This window comes from Ictidomys tridecemlineatus, chromosome 15, assembly GCF_052094955.1.
Source record: "Ictidomys tridecemlineatus isolate mIctTri1 chromosome 15, mIctTri1.hap1, whole genome shotgun sequence".
NCBI lineage: Eukaryota > Metazoa > Chordata > Mammalia > Rodentia > Sciuridae > Ictidomys > Ictidomys tridecemlineatus.
In genome coordinates this window covers 27279664-27299531 of record NC_135491.1, presented here as the reverse complement: position 1 = coordinate 27299531, position 19868 = coordinate 27279664, and the positions used below count along the sequence as shown (strand labels likewise).

Here is a 19868-nt window from a genome sequence, read left to right as displayed (position 1 = left end):
GACAGGCATGGCCTGGAAAGAGTAACTCATTCCTTCCTGTAGGTTTGCACAACCAAGGTCAGAGATGAAATTCGAACGGGAACCTACACTGATTAGAGGAACAAAACTCTTTCAATAGGAAGTTAAATGGCGGAATGTGCTTGGATTAATGGGAATTTCCTTTATTGAAGTTATGGGAAAAAAAAGTACTGCTTTTCTTACCATTGCAACAGCTCAAGAGAATCTTTCAAAGTCCTCCGCAGACCTAGGAGTCTACAAGTCTTAAAAATAACAATTAAAACAGTCAGACTCTGGACAACAGATACAATGTGATGATAAGTAGGTGAGTCCTCTTAGAATTCAGCTGGGTTGAAATTTTACTGCAGCTCTTGGAGGGACCTCAAGCAGCTTTAAGCAGAGAAATGAGTATCCAATGTGCAAGGAGCCCTTCTGAGCACCCAGAGTTGTAAGAAAAACCCACCAGAGGGGCATAGGGAGGAAACGATGCAGCAAAGTGGGGACCAGCTCTGGCGAGTGTCACTTTCATAGAGCAAGCCACTGAACTAAGCATTGTTTTCTCTATTGTTTTCTTTCTAAACAGAGAGGAACATCGGAGAAAGAGAAAATGTGATGTGTTTGTGCATTCTTTTCCTACGCCTCTCCAGAATTTAGCTGTAAATAGGTAAATTAATAGAGAAACTAGAACATGCTCATAAAAACAGATGCATTAGCAGATCTAAAAGCTGTAACATGGAAAAAGGAAATAAACATTCTTTGGTGTCTGCAGCATCACCATGTCCATATGCCCAGGGATGTGATACTTCCAAAGCACCTTTGCTCTGCTTCTGGACCAGCGAGGCTGCATGGCTGAGCATTAGCACAGAGCTAATGTGTTGCAGAGTACAAACTTGAGACTTTCCCAAGACACAGTTTTAGGAAGTGTGGACTTTATTCTATAAACAGTGAAGAGTCAAAAAAAAAAAAAAGTTTCTGAGTAGAAGAGGAGCTTGATTGGATACGACAGGTCTAGACTAAAAAGGCAAAACTCAGATTTGAAAAGCTTTCAAGGTTAAGAGGTAAGGAAGAGAGGTGATAAAAGTGGAAAGAGGAAAAGGAGAAAACTACCCATGGAAAGGAGGAAAAACTACCTACTTTAGATGGCTGGTATGACTGATCTGGGTAAGTGTATTTCTATGGCATGGGACCACTGGGCGTGCGTTTCTCAAGAGTCTTCTGGAGAGGATGGCTTGGGGTCAAAGGGCTTGAGGTAAGGAAGGTATGCCTGCCTGTAGGGAACTGCATGAAGAAGTCTTTCTGGAAGGAGAGGCACTGGAAGCTCTCAACCCCTGGCAAAACACCTCTTGCTTTGTTTCTAGTTGGGAGAGAAGCCCATAACCAGAGAGATTTTTTTTTTTTTTAACCACAAAAGCCAAAGACTCCTGGGAAATGAAGAGAAAGGGGTATATTTTTTGCTGCTCTATCTCCTTAGTCCTTGTCCTTTCCCTTTCCTTTGCTCCATCTCCTCATCTGGAGATCCTGTTTAGCCTCCAAAGCCACTTTGCTGATTACCTGAAAAACAGGAAGTGTCCTGTCTTGCTCCTGTGGAACTATCAGGAAAGCACTTTGATGATCAACCGTTTTTTAAAGTGCAGAATGGACTATTACCCAGCTCTCCCTACCCCTGGACTTCACTCAATGCTAACACCATGCCCTACTTTCTCCATCTATCACAAGCGTAAAAGCTGTTTAAAGATCCATTTCCTCCTCCCACCCCCACCCATTATTATAACTTTGGTTCTAGCTGTCAGGAAACGTTACTAAAGAAAAGAGTGCTATAATTCAGTATTAGCTTACCAAAAAAACACTAGTGGGAGTTGAAATCACAAGTAGGCAAGAATAAAAGAGAGCCAAAATTCATCATGAAATCATTTTCACCTCCCACACTCCGCGATGACCCAGACAATAACCCTCATTTGTGAAGAACATAAAGATTTGCTCCTGTACATCCTAGCAAAAACACTGTGATGGTTGGTTGCTGCTATTTTTTTAAGTGTCAGAATTTTCACTCCTCCTCTCGAAAAGAGCAAGACACTTTAGAAATGCTCCCATCTCTTATCTTCAATCAGCAGAAAAATTTATAATTTAGCTCAGTTTGAGCAAATGATGTTTGGACTGGATTCCAAAAGTAGATGACGTGGATAATTGGCAATTCTCTGCCTTTAAGGACCGTGACAAGTGTTGCAGGAGAGCCTTGGCCAGCACTTGGAGAAGAGGTCTCTTGGAAGCCCTTAGAGGCCAGCCCGTGCCCTGACGGAAGACACAGAGGAAAGCAGCAATCGGAGGAGGCTGGCTGACTTCAGGCACCCAGCCGTCGGTGGGTGACAGTAGTACTAAAGGTAGAAAGTGAAGTCTGCAAATGTGGTGGCCAACTCATCTTAATTAAGGCCAGAGCCTCTTTAATAAAACAAAATGGCACTTGAGTTCAGAAATCTAAGTTGTCACCCTCAATTGGAAAAAATGGAGGTCAATGGCTATATCCGCAGCTAACGGCACAAAGGATTTTTAGTTGCCTTTTCTTAAAGCTTGTCTCGAATGAAAAAGCCAAATAGCTAACTGGAGCCAAAAGAGGCAGTTTACTGAGTAACAGTGACTTGGGAACCTGGCCTAGAAACTGCACAGAACTCCATCAGGTTTGGCCTGAGCTGCAACTGTCCTTCTTTGTTTCTGACTCTGTGATGAGTCCCTGAGTTCTTCTTCCCCATACCAAGATGCTTATGTAGACCATCCCCTCAAACACACCCCTTAAAATCCTCCCATGTCTTCCCAATTACTGATGGCCAAACCTGTGGCACAGGCCTGCAGGATTCCCACCTGCTGTCTCTCCTTTTCTGCCCTTAAAACTCACGTCTACCCAGTTGGCTTGGTTCACACCAGCTCGGTAGCTCTGGGCTTCTTTCTTCTCCAGACCTTTGCAGTTGGGTAGTTCTCTTTCTGGATCATTCTTCTCTCAAAGCATGGCTGGTTCCTTCCTCTCACTGAGTTCAAATATTACCTGCTCACGGAAGCTTTCTGGACCCACTTCATGTAGAATATCCCTTGCTTCCTCCACTACTATCTAATTGCTACTTTTTTTTTTTTTTGCTTGCTCTGTGTGTGTGTTCAGCCTCTGACATTGCCTTATTTCTTTAGTTTCTTATTGCCTTGTCTCTCCAGGCTAGAATATAAGCTTTGTGGTAATAGAGACCTTGCCCGTCTTTTTACCTCTGGCTCCTCAGCATCTGTAACAGGGCTGAGTCAGTATTTCTGAGTGAGTGAATGAATGAATTTGTTAATAGATTCACTGCCACAAATAATTTAAATTCTAGAAATAAATCTTTCAAAGTCTTACAGCCATCAGGTGAGTATACGTGGGAATGTGACAGTCTGGGTGGGTTTTAGAGAGAATTCTGCACGCATTTGGATCATAGCCACTGCTGAACCTGCAGCCACCCTGTGCCCCCAGCAGTTACTTGACAGAAGTAATTTGTAGAAAGTCGTATAGAAAAACCAGGGGTCTTAGTTTTTACTCCCCAGAGCTATCTATATGCACTCATGGGTATTTTTACCTACAGATGCATCCTGTAGCCAGCTCCATTAATATTTTACATAAACAAGCAACAAGGGCCATCAGTTGAAAGTCTTTAAAGTCTCATGCAGTCTGTGCACAGGCAGTAATTTCAAAACCAGAGTGATGCCTCTGCTTGGGAAAGAGGGGTCTGCCTTAAAAGAGAATGGATTCAGACCCTCCACTCACCTGCCCTCTTACATATCTATTTAGATATTGCCTTCGGCTTTCACACACCCAGGGAACATGAAGATAAGGCAGCTTTCCCAGTTAGGATGCTTGCTGGAGCTTGTTTTACTTCATCTTGATTCATTGATCTGAAAAGGAAAATAGAAGGAGATGGAACCAAAGGGGCCAAACACGTTGACTATGTTTGGTTCTCCTTAGAGCAATTCTAAAACAAACAAAGGTCAGCCAGGCACAGCGGCCTACGCCTGCAATCCCAGAGACTCTGGAGGCTGAGGCAGGAGGATCACCAAATTTGAAGCCAGCCTCAGCAATTTAGTGAGACCTTCAGCAGCTTAGTAAGACCCTACCTCAAAATAAAAAATGAAAATGGCTGAGCACCCCTGGGTTCAATCCCCAGTACCTAAATAAACAAATATAAGTGCTTTGTAGAAACAAGGGGACCCCATCAGGCTGAATTCTCTCCTGTGGCTCCCACCATGACTAACTAACTGATTTCTGTTGGTTACAGAATTTCATCAGTGGTGACACAGCTGTGGAGCCAAGCCAAACAACAAAGGAACTGTTCAGGGATGTAAAATAATCATAATGGCCATCATAATTCAGCTATCCACTTGCCACTGCTCATTTTCTTTCCTGGGAATTGCAGGTAATGACTCTGTGGAATGAAGCTGTGCGCAGACCTCTGATTATTGCCTCCGCATGAAGACTGACACTTGGTATCATTTGGCTGTTATCTGCAGGTGGAGAACTGGCCTGCTGATGCAGGAGGAAAGCTTTCAAAGGGAGGAAATTCCAGGGTTCGGTGCAGCTTGAAACCTCTAGATTGTACTGCCTCCCTCTGCAGCATGACAGAGGTCCAAGGGCATTTACATAAAAAGCATTAAAATAATAGGGTGGAATACATCAAAGCCAACCTTTTCCCCCCAAATCTAAGAAAACACAAAGCATTTACAAGGCCAGACCTGCTCAGAAGGGCAGCCTTGTCCTTGTCGTCTTCATCAACATTCAGCCAATATTTAAGTAAAGATCATGTACAGGGCACAAAGTTGGGTACTAGGTATCCAGTGATAAAGGTAGACAGGTTCCCGCCTCTACTGGTCTTTTCCTCTAGAGGAAGGCTGTCTCTCCTTTGTTTTTAAGATTGCTTTGTTGAGATATAATTCTCATACTATGTAATTCACTCATTTCAAGTTCACAATTCATTGACTTTTAATATATTCGTGGATTTGTTCAACTGTGACCACAATCAATTTTTAGAATATTTTTTGTTATCCTAAAAGGTAAGGTTTTAAGGAGCTCATCCTTTAAGTCAATTATTGAGTTACAAATTGTGATCACCACTTCTACTTCTCACAAATGAGGCATGCAGCATGAGGAGCTCTGTCTTGGGGGCTCTGAGAAGGATCCCTGTGAAGAGATCTTTGTGCTGAGAGCTGACAGAGGAGTAGAACAGAGTCAGGTAAAGAGAGAAGGAGGTGGAGAAACATCCAGTCAGAGGCTCTGTGGGAAAACCGAGGAACCACGAAAAGGATTTTGAATGGTATCTTCAAACAATTGATGTTCTATTGTTATAAGGGCTAGGTATGGTGGTGCATCCCTATAATCCCAGCAACTGGGGAGGCTGAGGCAGGAGGATCTCAAGTTCAAGGCCAGACTAAGCACAAATTGGTGAGATCCTGTCTCAAAATTTTTAAAAAGGGAAGTGGGGTGGGGATGTAGCTCAGTGATAGAGTACAGGGAAGAAGAAGAAGGAGAAGGAGAAGAAGGAGAAGGAGAAGGAGAAATAAAAAGCATCTTGTCTACCTGTCCTTACTCCCCATAATAGTTAGATTTACATTTCAAAAGGCTACCTCCAGTTAATGGTTGAAGAATGGATTGGAAGAAGGCAAGGGTGGTGACAGGAGCTCATCACAGAAGCCCAGGTAGGAAATAGTAGTGGCAGAAATCAGGGTGGTAGAGTGGAAATGAGACCAGGCAGTTGATTCAAGATGTTTTAGGGGGCTGGGGTTATAGCTCAGCGGTAGAGCACTTGCCTCACACATGTGAGGCACTGGGTTCGATCCTTAGCACCACATACAAATAAATAAAATAAAATAAAGATAAGCTAAATATATGTGTGTGTGTGTGTGTGTGTGTGTATCTTTTTATCCTCAGCACCACATAAAAATAGATAAAATAAAATAAAGATTATATATATATATATATATATATAAAATCTATCTTTTTATATATAAAAAGATGTGTTAGGGACAGAATCAAAAGACCTGTGGTAGTGATATCCCCCAAATTCAATGCCTCCACAGCTCAATATGTGAGTGATGGGATGAAAACTGAAATAAAAGCAGAATTTTTAGAATTAGGAAAGAGATTATCATGAGCTCAATTTTGGACATATTGACAATGAAGTGCTATTGAACTGAATCTGGGTCTGATGTCGGCGGCAAGATCTGGGCTGAAGGGATAAATGTAGGAATCAATGTCATATAATAGGCAATTGGCTACTGATGTCGTGAGAGAAGGTGAGAACACCCAGCAGGATTCTGCAGAGCAGAGAAGGGGACTTGGGCCAAGCCATGGAGAAATCCAGCTTTATGACTGTAGGATGCACTGGTAAAAGAAGCTGAGGAAGACCTGCCAGAGAGGAAGAGAGAAACCAGGAAAATATGGTGACCTGGAAGCCAAGGTAAGATGGTGTTTTAGGGAGAGAGAGAGGCTATTTGTTTAAATACTGCTGAGAAATGAGGCCTAAAAGAATGTCCTTTGCACTTGGTGACATGAAAACCATTAATGACCTTAGGAAGAGTCATTTCAGTGAGAGAGCAGGTGGTGGAAAGAAAATAACAGAACATGTGCAGCCAGTCTTGTGAGAAATTTGGCAGGAAGTGGCAGGAGAAAAATGATGTGGATGAAGGGCCATGTGAGGTGAAGGAAGAAGGCTTGTTTTAAGATAGGAGAGGAATATGCAAATTTTAATGCTGGTAAGAAGGAGCTAGTGAAGAGTAGAGAAGAGGAGATGATGGATGGACAAGGTGCCTAAGAAACTGGTGAGATGTCAGCCCAGCTGCAGGGGTGGCCTTGGTTGGAAGGGAAATCTGCTTCCACCTTGTGGAGCCCAAGGCAATCTCTGGAGTCAGCTATTGCCAGGGATGAACCCGTGCCACACTGGAAGCAGGGGACATCCTCAAAACGCCTCACTGAGCATGGTTGCTTTTCCTAACACCGCTAGGGGTGGGTAGGAGGTTTTCTCCTTGTTCCCACCAAACACAGCTGCCTCTATGTTTCTGTCTCTTATTAAACACATGTTTAGCAAACAGGAAATGAGAGGCATCCAGGAACCTCCAAGAGGGAGAATGTACTTGTACTTCCTGCTTAAGGAGTTTTCCTTGCACATCTGACACCTCACTTTATACTTCACACATCAGAATGCCCTTTCTTCATACCCGCTGATCCTCTGAGTTCAGATTTTCTGTCTTTCACTGTCTCAGGATGGTAATAAGTAGCCAGGACCCATGGCCACGTCTCAGGCCAATTGAGTAACAATAAACAGCAAAATGCAGGTCAGAAGGATCATATCCTTTTGGAGAGGTGGTGCCGGGGTCGCTCCAAGACATCATTTTCCCAAAGGCAACAAGATAGCCTCTAAAATGAACAGTGGTAACAGAGGGAGCAGCTGCTGCCTGGCTCCCTGCCCCTTCTGTTCTGTAGAACTCGACAAGACTCAAAGCCTGAAATGCACGGGAGGCAGCTGCCCATCCCTCCCATCCCTACCCACCACTGGGCCCACTTTGTGCAGCACTAGCCACAGTTCAAGTGAAACGACTGTTAGTGCAGCTCCAGGGTGGTCAGGCAGGGTGAGGGTTGAGCTGAGCATTGTGTTGTGACTCTAGGTCTTAGAACTTAGGTCCCAGAGCAGAAACTCGGGGTTGTAAGGATCAAAAGGGATAATGCCTCTGAATGGTCATTTAGCAGGTCACTAACATTATGGTGATTTATTAATGTTGGAGGGATTTGGCCAAGATTCATAGGGACCTCCTTTTTTTCTTCACACAGTTTTTAAAATTTAAATTATTTTAAACCCCACAAAATAGACTATAAGTGTGTGTGTGTGTATACATATATATATATATATATTATAAATACATATTTATATATATTTATATTTCCACTTATATAAACATAAAGAAAAATGATAAATACTTGAAGAGATAGATATGTTTAACCGGATGTAAATATACATATTTCTACATATATATATATTCCCCTACCACCATGAACACTGGGCTTGTGCTCTGGGGAACCTGCCCCAGTGTGGCATCAGGGGAGTAGGTTAATGCACTGGAATTCGTGGAATGTGGGAGGAGGGTCACTTGATTAAATTAGGAGTCCCCCAGGTCCTCATAGTACAAGTGTCTTCCCTTGAGATCCTGATATGTACTAGGAAGACCCTTGTCACTCAGAAGCAGAGATGCTATTGAAGATAGAGAGTTGTCATGGGCCTGGGATGGCCCCAAAACCCAGCCTCAAAGATCAATGAGTCAGGTCCTCCAGGCTGCTGAGGCTGCTGGCATATCCATCAGGGTCAGATCCCAGGAAGTGTGCAGAAGGGCTCTGAGCCAGGTCACCCTAGGGCCCCCCAGACGCTGCCAGGAGTTGCCTTTGGTAAGAGGGCAACAGGCCGGGGTGGGGTCCTTTCAAGACACACGGGCTCCAGAGGCAGCAAAGAAGGTTGAAGGGGAAAGTGCAAGGTCCCAGGTGGTGGTGGGGAGCTGGAAGGCCAGAAGGAACATGAGGACAGGGAAGGGCCTGCCAGGCCTGGGGGTGGAGGGAGGTTTGGTGGCCTGAGGGCAAGCCAGAGAAGCTGATGCCCTGGTGCAGTATGTGGGGGTGGTCAGGGACCACCAGGTCCTCAGTAGGGTTGTGAATGAAGTGGCTTTGTGCCACTGTAGGGGCAGCAGCCCTGGAGGTAGAACTTGTGGCTGAGTTCCATCTTGTACTTGGGGTGGCAGTTGGACTGGCATCGGTTACCCAGGTCACGGGCAAACTGGCATCTAGCCCCATAGTGGCAGTGTCCACTCTCTGAGAGGGTCTCAGCTCCGTCTCGTTGCCCTACATAGTAGTGTAGGTTACGGGAGGCAAGGTGGGCAAGGGTGACTGCTCAGAGCCCATGTGGGGAGCCAGGGGTGCAAAGCCAGGGGTGAAGGCACTCAGTAACAGCTACAGCCCTCCACCAAGCCAGTGGAGTGGCCAGGTGGGCAGGAGGTGACCTCAGACAGGGTGGAGTCAAATAAGTTCAAGCTCCAGAGTCAGTTCTTCTGTGGTCAAGTGACAGTCAAGGGCTCAGCATAAATAAATGAATAAATAAATAAATAATGAATGAATGAATAAATAAATAAATAAATAAATAAGCAAGCAATGAGATCCATGGGAGCACAGGTGGCCATAAAGGTGGACCAAAAGTCAGAGCATTCAAGTCAGGTTTTCATGTGGACTTCTGATGGGTGTAATGAGGTGGGCCAAAAGCTTGTACAGTCACTCTTCTTAATAGTATCATGGACATATTAAAGACAGGCTCCCATATGTACAACAACACAATCTGTGTGTGGTTAAAACTTCACTTTATACATGTGTAATGGGACAACATCTATGCAGATCTGTCCTCTTATGCCAAGAAAACTTCAATAATTACATAGCCTGTATTAAAGTGGTATTATGATTTTCAGTGCTCTCTCATTTATTGCCCCATTTTTCTTCACAATGGCCCTCTGAGGTGTGCTGGGGTAGCTACTGGTTTTCCTCATACAGCTGATGATGAAGAGGAGCTAAGAGAGACCCAGGAAGGAGCATCGATTTCCTCCAGCTCATGATAAAGCATAGGTGAATGAAGGCTGAATTTTGTTGCAACTAATACTGCACACTGCTGCCCTGGGTTTCTTCTTAAAGAATCTAAGACACATTTCACTGATGTGATGTATTTTAACCAAACAGCTGCCAACTGAACTCCTGTCAGGGATATGGGGCACTGGGCCAAAAGAAGAAGGGATTCTGTGGGTATCATCCTCCTCCTCCACAACAGAGAAAATTAATGACACCATCTTTGATGTATTTGAGAGAACCACTTAACTAACCGCTGACTCTGCTAGTTCTAGTTATTTACTTCCCTGTTCAATAGAAGTTGAAAAATCACCTGTATTATTAATTTGCGTAAAATCTTCCAGCTTCAGAATGTGACTCCAAAGCTATTTTTACAAAGTTGAAATTCTCAGCTTTTGCTTTCAAATGACTAAAGTCATTCATCAGCTGTTCTCATAAACGTCAAGTTTACAATTTTTTTTCCCTTCTATTTTCTAGATGAGATAAACTTGTACAGGCTTACTGAATTTCTCCAACTACACAGTCATATGTAAAACTACCCAAACAGCCCTTAGTCCCTTTCCTATTTTTGGATATAATTTTCAATTATATCTTCCCTTGAGCAAATCCCCATTTATATTATTTATTGTTCATTCCCCTAGCCTTTTAAAAAATCAATCAGCAAGCATTTATTTAGCTTCTGCTTACATGTTCATTTGTAGTGGGTACTGGATGGAGACACCCAATTTACTGAGCCTTTATTGAGTCCTGGGCCTCAGAAGTCTTATGAAGTCACCTAAAGAAAAATTTGACCTTATGAAATAATGAAAGCACTAGTAGGTCACCGGAAGTCTATTATTGCATAGGATAATCATGGCATTCTTGGGCATATCAAGATAGAGATTGGGAGAACTTCAAGAGTCCTGGATGATTAGAGGACACAGGATGGAGAGACTGAGTAAGAGACAAGGACAGAAAGTGAACTTCAGACCACATCTGTGTCTTTGTTTTGAGGATCATAAATAGCCTGGGCTGAATCACAGAGGCAGACAACAGGGAGCCACTGAAGGTTCATTTACAAAATGAACAGTGTTTGTCGACCTTCTATTCTGTGGTGGTGAACGCAGGAGCACTGATAGCAAGATTTGAGTCCTAAAAATGGATGGGCAGAGGGTATAGCATCTAGCAATGGGACATATCTGTTGGCAACAGAAAGTGAGCTTCTCATGTTTTGCCAGTGGAGAAGCCCAGGAAAAACAAAGAAACCCAAAAGACTACTTAGGGTATGAGAGAGAATGGGGAGAAGCATATTAATTCGCAGCAATCTCAGTGTGGAAGCAGTTCTGCAGTTCAATTATGATTTCCTTTAAATATTCTAGAGTCACCAGGATGGCATCATTTCTCTCCTAAGGCAAAGAAAATATCTTTACAAACCAGTCTAGATCACTTTTCTTTTTGATGGGATCTGGGAAGGGGAGGGACAGAGAGGTGGTGCAGTATATCTTGGACTCTAATGTGGAAAGGTGCCCTCTCCATGGAAGATGTGCATTTGGGTACTTGACCTCCAGGTTCTAAAGAACCATTTTGAATGCATACAACCCTCTGTCCTTCCAGGGCCTGGCTGTAGTCCCTGCTACCTCCCTCCCTTGACTCTCAGGGATTTCAGCTCCCTGTAGCTCCTCTCTGGGATCCAAGACGAGGTCCTGATTATGGCATACAAACTGCATGGTCCAAACCAATCCAGGGTTTGTTTTGAAACGATGGCTCTTTCAGGGTAGGAAGAGATATTTACAAGCCTTATTGTTCCTGTCAATCAAATGTTCCATGCTCACGGGAATCATGGCCCTGGGAAGAACTTACCCAAGAGACAACACCCCAAGAGAAAACCAAACCTCCTGGGTTTTAGGGAGAGATATCCTTAATTGAGCTGGCAGAACTCTGTTAAGAGGGAGGGAGAATGCAATGGAGCAGAAGCTGAGCCGCAGGAATGGAAGACAGCTTCCATTGTGCCATGTTTACACAAGGGGGATTCTCCCTCCACTGAGGACACTATCTCAGAATTGCTTTCCGTTGGCAATTAAGAAAAGAAGAATAATGTAGGTGGTTTAAAATAACCATTTGTTTAAGACCATTATTTTTTACCATTATTAGATGATTAAGAAAGATAAGGCGGGGCTGGGGATGTGGCTCAAGCTGTAGCGAGCTCGCCTAGCATGTGTGTGGTCTGGGTTCGATCCTCAGCACCACATACAAACTAAGATGTTGTGTCAGCCAAATACTAAAAAATAAATACTAAAAAAATTCTCTCTCTCTCTCCCACTCTCTCACTCTTTAAAAAAAAAAAAAAAAAAGAAAGATAAGGCAAGTTAATGTAAGTTCAGAGCCCAGATCTGACATGATACAGAACTTGGTTTTAAGCACTGGCCTTGTGCTGGCTGTTTAACCTCTCAGCTACAGAGTTTCCTCTTTTTAAAAATGGGAGTAATAATAGTGCTTTCCTCACCAAATTGGTGTTGTGTCTAAATGAGATAAATTATGCAAAGAGCTTAGCAGTGGGGGAGCCCAAACTCCTGATGGATCACGGTGTAGACTCCCAGGCAAGTCTGTAGCCAGGCTCTGGGCCCCAACCCTGGCAACATTCTCTGAGTCCCTGGTTCTGTGGGTTTTCAGTCTCCTCTGGGGGCAGCAGACATCCTATCTCCTGGGCTGAGAGCTGAGTCTCACACCATGTTTTCTTTATCCCATTTGGGATTTTTGTGATTAAAGTCAGACAGGTAAGCAAATCCCTCTCCCAGTGTGGGGAACTTTCTTCCAGTTCAAGCCATATATCAAATGAGCAGTTACAGAGGAATAAGGCACTTTGGGTCCTGGCAGTCGGAATAGAAAGGAGATGGTGGATTCCAAAGACAGAAGTAATAAGACAATGGGGCTTGACAATTGATGAAGAGGGCCATTAAATGTGACCGTAGGTTTGGGGATAATAGGATGCCAAAGAGAAGAGATCTTGAAGTCTGAGTGCAGAACTGTCTATACTATACCAGGAGGGAAAAAGCATGTTCTTCATAATTTGCACAAGAAAGATGCTTGATAAATGATAGTGGGACAAATAAGCAGAAATTTCCATTGGGCAAACAGAGATAAAGTCTAGATATATATACATGCATATAAATCTGTGTGTGTGTGTGTGTGTGTGTGTGTGTGTATGAGAGAGAAAGAGGGAGAGGAAGATGGAGACCGTTTTTTGTGTGTATTTAGGAGTTATCAGAATAGAAGTGGTATTTAAGACAAGAGAATGGAGGACTTCTTTGAGTGACAGATACGTGGGAGTGGAATGTTTAAAGAAAAGGGACGTCCCACAGCTACATAAGTGGAAGATGAATTGATAAAATGATAGAGTTGGAAGGTACCTTGGCAAAAATGTAACCGATCTCATTAACTTGAAAGATAAAGAAACGAAGGTTCAGAGAGCGTCAGTGATTTGTCAAGTAGCCTACAACATTCAGAAAATGGGAGATTCGGGGTCTGAACTCAAGTTCTCAGACTCTCAGTTTTGTCCTTTCCAACAGTTATAAGCTGGAGATCAGGAAATGGCTATGTGTAAGGTGAATGTTAATTAACATTGGCCAACAGGATGAAATTGGCAATTGTGAACCTTTAAATTGGGATAAAATAAACTTATGAGCCAAGGAATCATGAGCACTTAAAGAGTGTATAGGTTTTGTCCTTTAACATAGGTCAATAAACACACACACACAAAATGAAACCAGAAAAATATCAAATTACATGGAATCTCTTTAGTTAAGGGTAAATTAATGATTTCAAAGGCTGGACAATCATTCCTCTAATTTTTTTTTTTCAGGATAAGGAAGTGGCAGAACAAAATCAGATTCAAAACATTTTTTTTCTGCTTGGGTTCATCCTGCTTTCTTTTCAACTTAGAATCTTGCATGAAGTTGACCAGAAGAAAAACGATTTGTGCTGCCAAATTTCTGGGCCGTATGCTCTGCTTTCATAATTTGCGATGTCTCTATCTAAAAACAATTGATTCTGAAGAGTCAGAAACGTGTGTTGCATGAAAGATTTGTGATTACAGCAGCCACTCTCAAGCTCAAAAAAACAAACACTTCTCTAAATGATCCAAACCCCTTCTGAACCCATCATCTTTACTGGTAGCTCAGTTGGTATTTGTACCCAAATTGCCACTTAAACTTGCCCCTTTGGTTCACTGTACTGATCACACAAGATTGGAGTTAATTATCCACCTCACATTGTATTTCTCTCCCAAATACTAGAACATGGTAGGGTGGACGCTTGATGGAGAGTGACTGATGTTATTGAGTTTTTTCATTCTCAATTTATTGTAGGCTCAAAAAGAAAGTAAAATACACTCATGCTGTGAACTTTTGAGCTTCTTGGGTATCCTTCAATGCTTCCCGCAAGATGGAACAGGGACCTGTCTTTTCTGTCAGCTATATTTCAGGTAATCGTTTTGAGAGGAAAGAGGATTAAAAACCTGGCTTTAGAGCAAATGTGCTTCTCTCAAGGCTTCAAGTTTCCCAGCTTCCTCATTTAGGGAAACTGCTCCCCTTGTCCTGGTTCTGCTGTCTCTAGCACCCTCCACATCACAGAGGCCCAGTGCTGTTGGAATGTAGCCAAGCACTAGCTCTCAACAGGGAATTTTCCCACACTACCCCAGATTTTCCAATCTGGAAAAATAGATGTGTTTATTTCTTGTCAAAAGTTTGAGGGTTTTCTAATATCTATATATGTGTCGATAACATTTAAAGTTTTCTCTGTAGCTCTGGTGACTTTCTGAGCTCTAATTTTGTGATCTGGAATCTGACTGTTCATGCATTTACGACTTGGGAGACCTTGAGAAAGATGTATAAACTCTGTGCTTCAGTTTTCTTACATGTAAGATAGGACAATCGTTCCTACCTCATAAAATAGAACTAATATACATAAAGCGTTAAGTGCTCAATAAATATAAGCTATTATTATTCTCCATTCTTATTCAATTGAAATGCTAACTGGCTGCATAGCTATCTAACATTTTCTTCAAAAAGCCAGTTCTTGGTGACTATAGTTAAAAATAATGTATTGTATGTATACTTGAAAATTGGTAAGGGGGTAGATCTTATATGTTTTCACCACACAACAAATGAGGTGATGGCTATGTTAGTTGGTTTGATTTAATCACTTAACCATGCAGACACGTATCAAAACATTATATTGTATACCATAAACATATACTTTTTATTTGTCAGTTATATCTTAATAAAACTGGGGATGTCTCATCTTGGATTTATTCTATTTTTCTATTATTAAGTTCATTAATTTCTATTTCACTTTATCACTTTCATTCTTTTTTAATGTTTTTTATTTTTGGTACTGGGGATTAAATACAGGGACATTTAACCACTGAGCTATACCCTCAGCCTGTTTTGTTTTTTATTTTGAGACAGGTCCTCATTAAGTTGCTGAGGTTGGTTTTGAACTTGCAGTCCTTCCGTCTTAGCCTCCTGAGCCTCTGGTATTACAGGTGTGCACTACTGTGTCTGAAATTTTAGTTTTGGTTTCAATTTGGAAAGGAATTTCAAAATTTACAAAAGGCTTATTTTTTTCTTTTCTATTTTGGTTATTAAATGGAAGTTTATTTTCTTTTGTTTGACATAAGAAAATACAATCTGCACTATTCCTTATTTTGAAGAGCATGGAAGATTTTTTTTGGCACCTAAAATACATTTGGTTTGAAGAAATGTTTCAGAGGAAATAGAAGATCCAATCTGTTTGGATAGGCAATTAAATATTTCTATATTAGTAATATTTTTTACCATTCTCTGTGCCATTATTTATGCTTGTAGATATCATTTATTATATTTGTCTCTGATTATATTTCTTTTTCCCTTTTCAGTTACTTGCTATACATATTTCCCCTATCATATTCCAATAACTTAAAATTACTTTTGTATTTTACATTGTAAACTTTAAAAGCTTTTTCATTTACTTGCCTTAAAAAATTGAAGTGTATATTGCCTTTTTGCTGTGAAAGAGAAATTATCTCACTTTCACTTCTTTCTCACTCTCCTACTGAGTTGTCAATAAGCTCTAGGGCTTTGTCCCAGTCCATTTAGTTGTACCATTTAAAAATCTGAAGTTTGTCTTCCAAGTCATTTTATATTATTTTATGTAATTAAATCTCACTTTTAATTTTATATTTCAATATGTTCATGATTCATAAATAGTTTTTATATATTAAGCCTTCTCCATTCCATACTCTTCACAATGATTCTCTTGGTTGACTGGATTTAGTCAAATATTTTCAAAGAAGGTTCACAGTTGTTATAATGCCTGAGTCCTTGCATATTTAAGAATTCTTCATTGGCCTTCAGAAAGGTTGGAATAAAACAAATCTTAGGTCATGTTTATTGTGCAACATTGAACTATGTGGAGAATTTGCATACCAGAAGATGACTTGTTTTTTGTTTGTTTTTTTTTGGCTTGAACTTCTCCAAGGTATGTTCCAATGTTACTTATTCTAATCAGTTCTTTTTTTGGGACATGATATCTTCTCTTTACATGAAGATTTATTTCTTTATTTTTAGAGACTTTTTATCTTTTAATTTTTATCTGTGCTGATTGCAGCCTCCTCTACCTACCAGTTTTATGTTGGATCAACCTTGTCTACCCTCCCTTCCTTCCTTTCATTTGCACTCACAGTGATTATATCACAGATAAAATATCAGAGGCTCCCTGCAACCATAGGCAACCTAATAACCTGTGCATGGAGTCACAAAGTAAGAAATTCAAAATAGGGCCTGTATTTGGAGTTTAAATAATCTCTGCAAGGTAGAGGGATGTGGGGGCTGCAGGCAATATTACAGGAAGAATAAGTGATTTTTACGGGAGATGAATGGCATGAAGGATAGACCGCAATCTGCTGCTTCTGGGCTCTGGGTGTGATGTCAACTCTCCTTTTTCTTTTTGTGGGTCAATCTTCTGGAGGATCTGACCTTTAGGGAAATTTCAGAGAAAGCCCCTTCCTGCACTTCAGGAGGAATACAGGGTGACACTTGAGTGGGGGAGGTCAAAGAGACCTAGGTTTTCCTTCAAAGCATTTAGCATGCCAAAGCATTATAGCACTTATTGCTACTGGCTACTCCATGCCCCCAAACCAACTAGAACAGAAGCTCCCCGAGGAGAGGAAATCTTTTTTCCCCCACCACTGTGCCAACACAATGTTTGGCATATATAGTCGATGTCAATAAGTACTTGATTGAACTCTCCCCGTGTGTCTGAAATTCAGCTTTAACTGTATATATATTGCTTTTTGCTGTTTCTAATTTACGAAGCTTGTTTCCTTAGCTCTAGTTTCCTATCTTATTGTGCTGCCTTAGTTCTCTTTTTTTCATTGATTCCTTGTCTTTAATTTATTTTAGGGTATAGGTTATTGGTTGTGGAGGATATTCTACTTCCTAAAGTTTCTTTCAGAATGGGTTCTGTGTCTTTTTAATTTTCTGTATTTTTTTTTTTTTTTTTTTTACCCAGTTCACAGGCAGTTTGTTTGTTTCTCATGACGGCACAGCAGCTTTGTGTGTGCCAGCAAGTGTGATCTTCTGAACCTCTTCACACCCGTTCTGAACTCCTTGGTCCTCTCCTAGCTTCTTCCAGCTAAGTCCTTCCTTCTCAGGCAGTAAGACACAAGTGAGGAGTAAGCAGCCCCCAGAATGACAGAAAAGATCAAAAAGTACTAGTATAAGAACCAGGCTGGGGATATAGCTCAGTGGAAGTGTGCTCTGAAGCCCTGGGTTTGATGCCCAGCCCTGCAAAACAACGAAAGGAAACAAAAAACCCAACAAAGCAGATGGGATATGGGCTGATGGAAAGTCCTACGTGTTCACTTGCCCTCTCCCACTGAGGAGTAAGGGCCCAAAGTCATTTATTTCACAGCTTCCTGTATAGCTAGGAGAAGAGCAGGGGCAACTTCTGGGGAGAGTGAAAAACAGTGGGGATGGGGGTGGGATTTAACCCTAAGGCTATTCATTTCTGTCACAAGTGAAAAACCAAAGTTGACTCTGGTGGAACAACCCATACTGTCAGGCACTGTCCTTGGAAATAGGATATATCGTTGACTAGGGCAGAGTGAATTCAGGTCTAGTAATTTTAAACACATTATAGGAAAAAAGGGGGGAGAAGGGTTGTCATCAAATCCAGTTGTCACTGCCTGTAAAGCCCACCCTTGCATGTAACAAGACACATAGGTCTGGAGAACAAGCTCTGAGATCATCTACTGTTCAGCATAACTGGTTCTGGGGGATGCTGGTCACTCTTGCCCCTCTTTTGCCTTCCTTCCAGCTGAAAAGGCAAAATGTCCACTTCCAAAAGCCTTTCCTCTTCTTGAGCAGGAGCAGGAGCTTGGCAGTTGTGGTTTGTATACTACATAAGGGTGCCTGGAGAGAGTGCAGCTGAGGGTTGGAATCCAGCTTACTCCTCCTATGTCCTGGTATGAGGTTCCATCTGCTCAAAGAGGACACTTTCCTTTGTGCTCATTGAAGCCTGTGTCTACAGGGCTGAGATGCCCAGAGAGGGTACCTTTCTCTTTTGGGCTGGCAGTAGTAACCCTGCTAGAGAATAAAATGGGATAGTGGTAAGTGGTGTGGGAAGAGCTTCTACTCTGGAGGGCCAGTTCCCACCTTCCCTCCCTGGATACTGACTCCACACACATCTGATTCTCTCCTGATGCATTAGGTGTTTCAGACTTTGCCTACTAACCCTGTTCTCACTCTTGGACAGCTTCTGGGAGGACAGAATACAGAAGTCATATGTTACCTCCAGGGGATCTTCTGTTTTCTTGCTGCTTTTCAGAGTTTACTGTATAAAGCTGTGCACTTGCTGTGTTTGAATGCTGCTGGTGTTTTTGCGGATCCTTTTCCCCCCATTTTTTATTTGTGTTTTTAGTTTGAGATAGAGGATTTTTATGATCTGTTTGCTACTACTGTTACTTCCAACCTTTCCTTGATTTAAGTGGAGTTCTCCGTGCTGCTATAATTGTTTTCAAAATGTGTTGATTCCTGTACTTTCATATGCCATCTATTTAATATGCATGCTCACAGGGAGTGAACAGCATGTGTGAATCTATTCTTTAATAGTTCTGGTGAAAAGTTACATGTATTCAGGTGCTCAACAAATGTTTATTGGTGTCCATAAGGCACTAACAAGCTTATCACATATCAAAGATGACAACAAGATGATCCCATGTTCTGATTTTTAAAAACTGAAATATGACTTTTTAGACTTAAATAAAATGGCACGAAATCTGGAAAACATCATGTTTCTTAGAATGATGCTCTGGAAATATACTTGAATTTGTTATTCAGTCAGGAGTTTCCAACAGACGTTGCTTGTACAATAAACTTACACAGTGAATCTGCCATTTCGATAGAGGAAGCTTTAAATCAGATTTAAATCTTGTCATGCCTGGGTAAATGTGCTAATATTTTCAGTCAGTCTCTAGTGCAGCTGTTAAAACATTTGGGCTCTACAGACTAAATGGGACTTCTGAATTTCATATGAGTTCTGTGTTCTAATTCTTATTATTTTTTGCTTTTCTAATTAGAAAACAGATATTGGCTTCTGATTAGATGAACATCAAGATTTACTGATACAAACATATCTTTCAGAACAATAAAATTTGAATTTCATGAAAGCACAAAGTTGATACATATGTTACAGATTCTGTATGCTTTCAGTAGCAGAGGAAAACGTCAAAATTTTGCATATCTAACAGTTAAACAGGAAGCTAACGTTTGTTCAGGAAACATACATTTGCAAATGATGTTTGATTTCAATGAAGACAGCAGTCTTCTGGAAACTTTGCTCAGCTAATAAAAAAATTAATTCTTAATATACAACAGAGTTTATTTTCTTTCAAATGTCAGCTAATATTAAATAATTCAAGGTCCCCCCCTCATTTCTTTCATTTCCAGTTTCTTCAGTTATGAAGTGTCAGACCTCAAATCTCTCTCCATGGGCTTTATGCTTTTTTTTTTGTTTTTTTTTTAAATGCTTAAGTTTTGTAAACTAGCTTCATAATCCAGGACCATCTTTTCAAAAATTCTCTTAATATATTGGTCAATAATTTAATTCTCTTTGGCAAAGATGACAAAGATGTCATCCCCTTAAGATGTTCTACAGGTCAGATTTTATGTCATTCTTTTCCATTTTGCCAACTAATGTACATGCAATT

General features: G+C 41.3%; 1 pseudogene; it reads right to left on the bottom strand.

Moving 5' to 3' along the window:
- Window positions 1-8221: 8221 nt before the first annotated feature.
- LOC101977608 (mRNA decay activator protein ZFP36 pseudogene) lies at window positions 8222-19056 on the bottom strand (annotated as a pseudogene).
- Window positions 19057-19868: the final 812 nt, after the last annotated feature.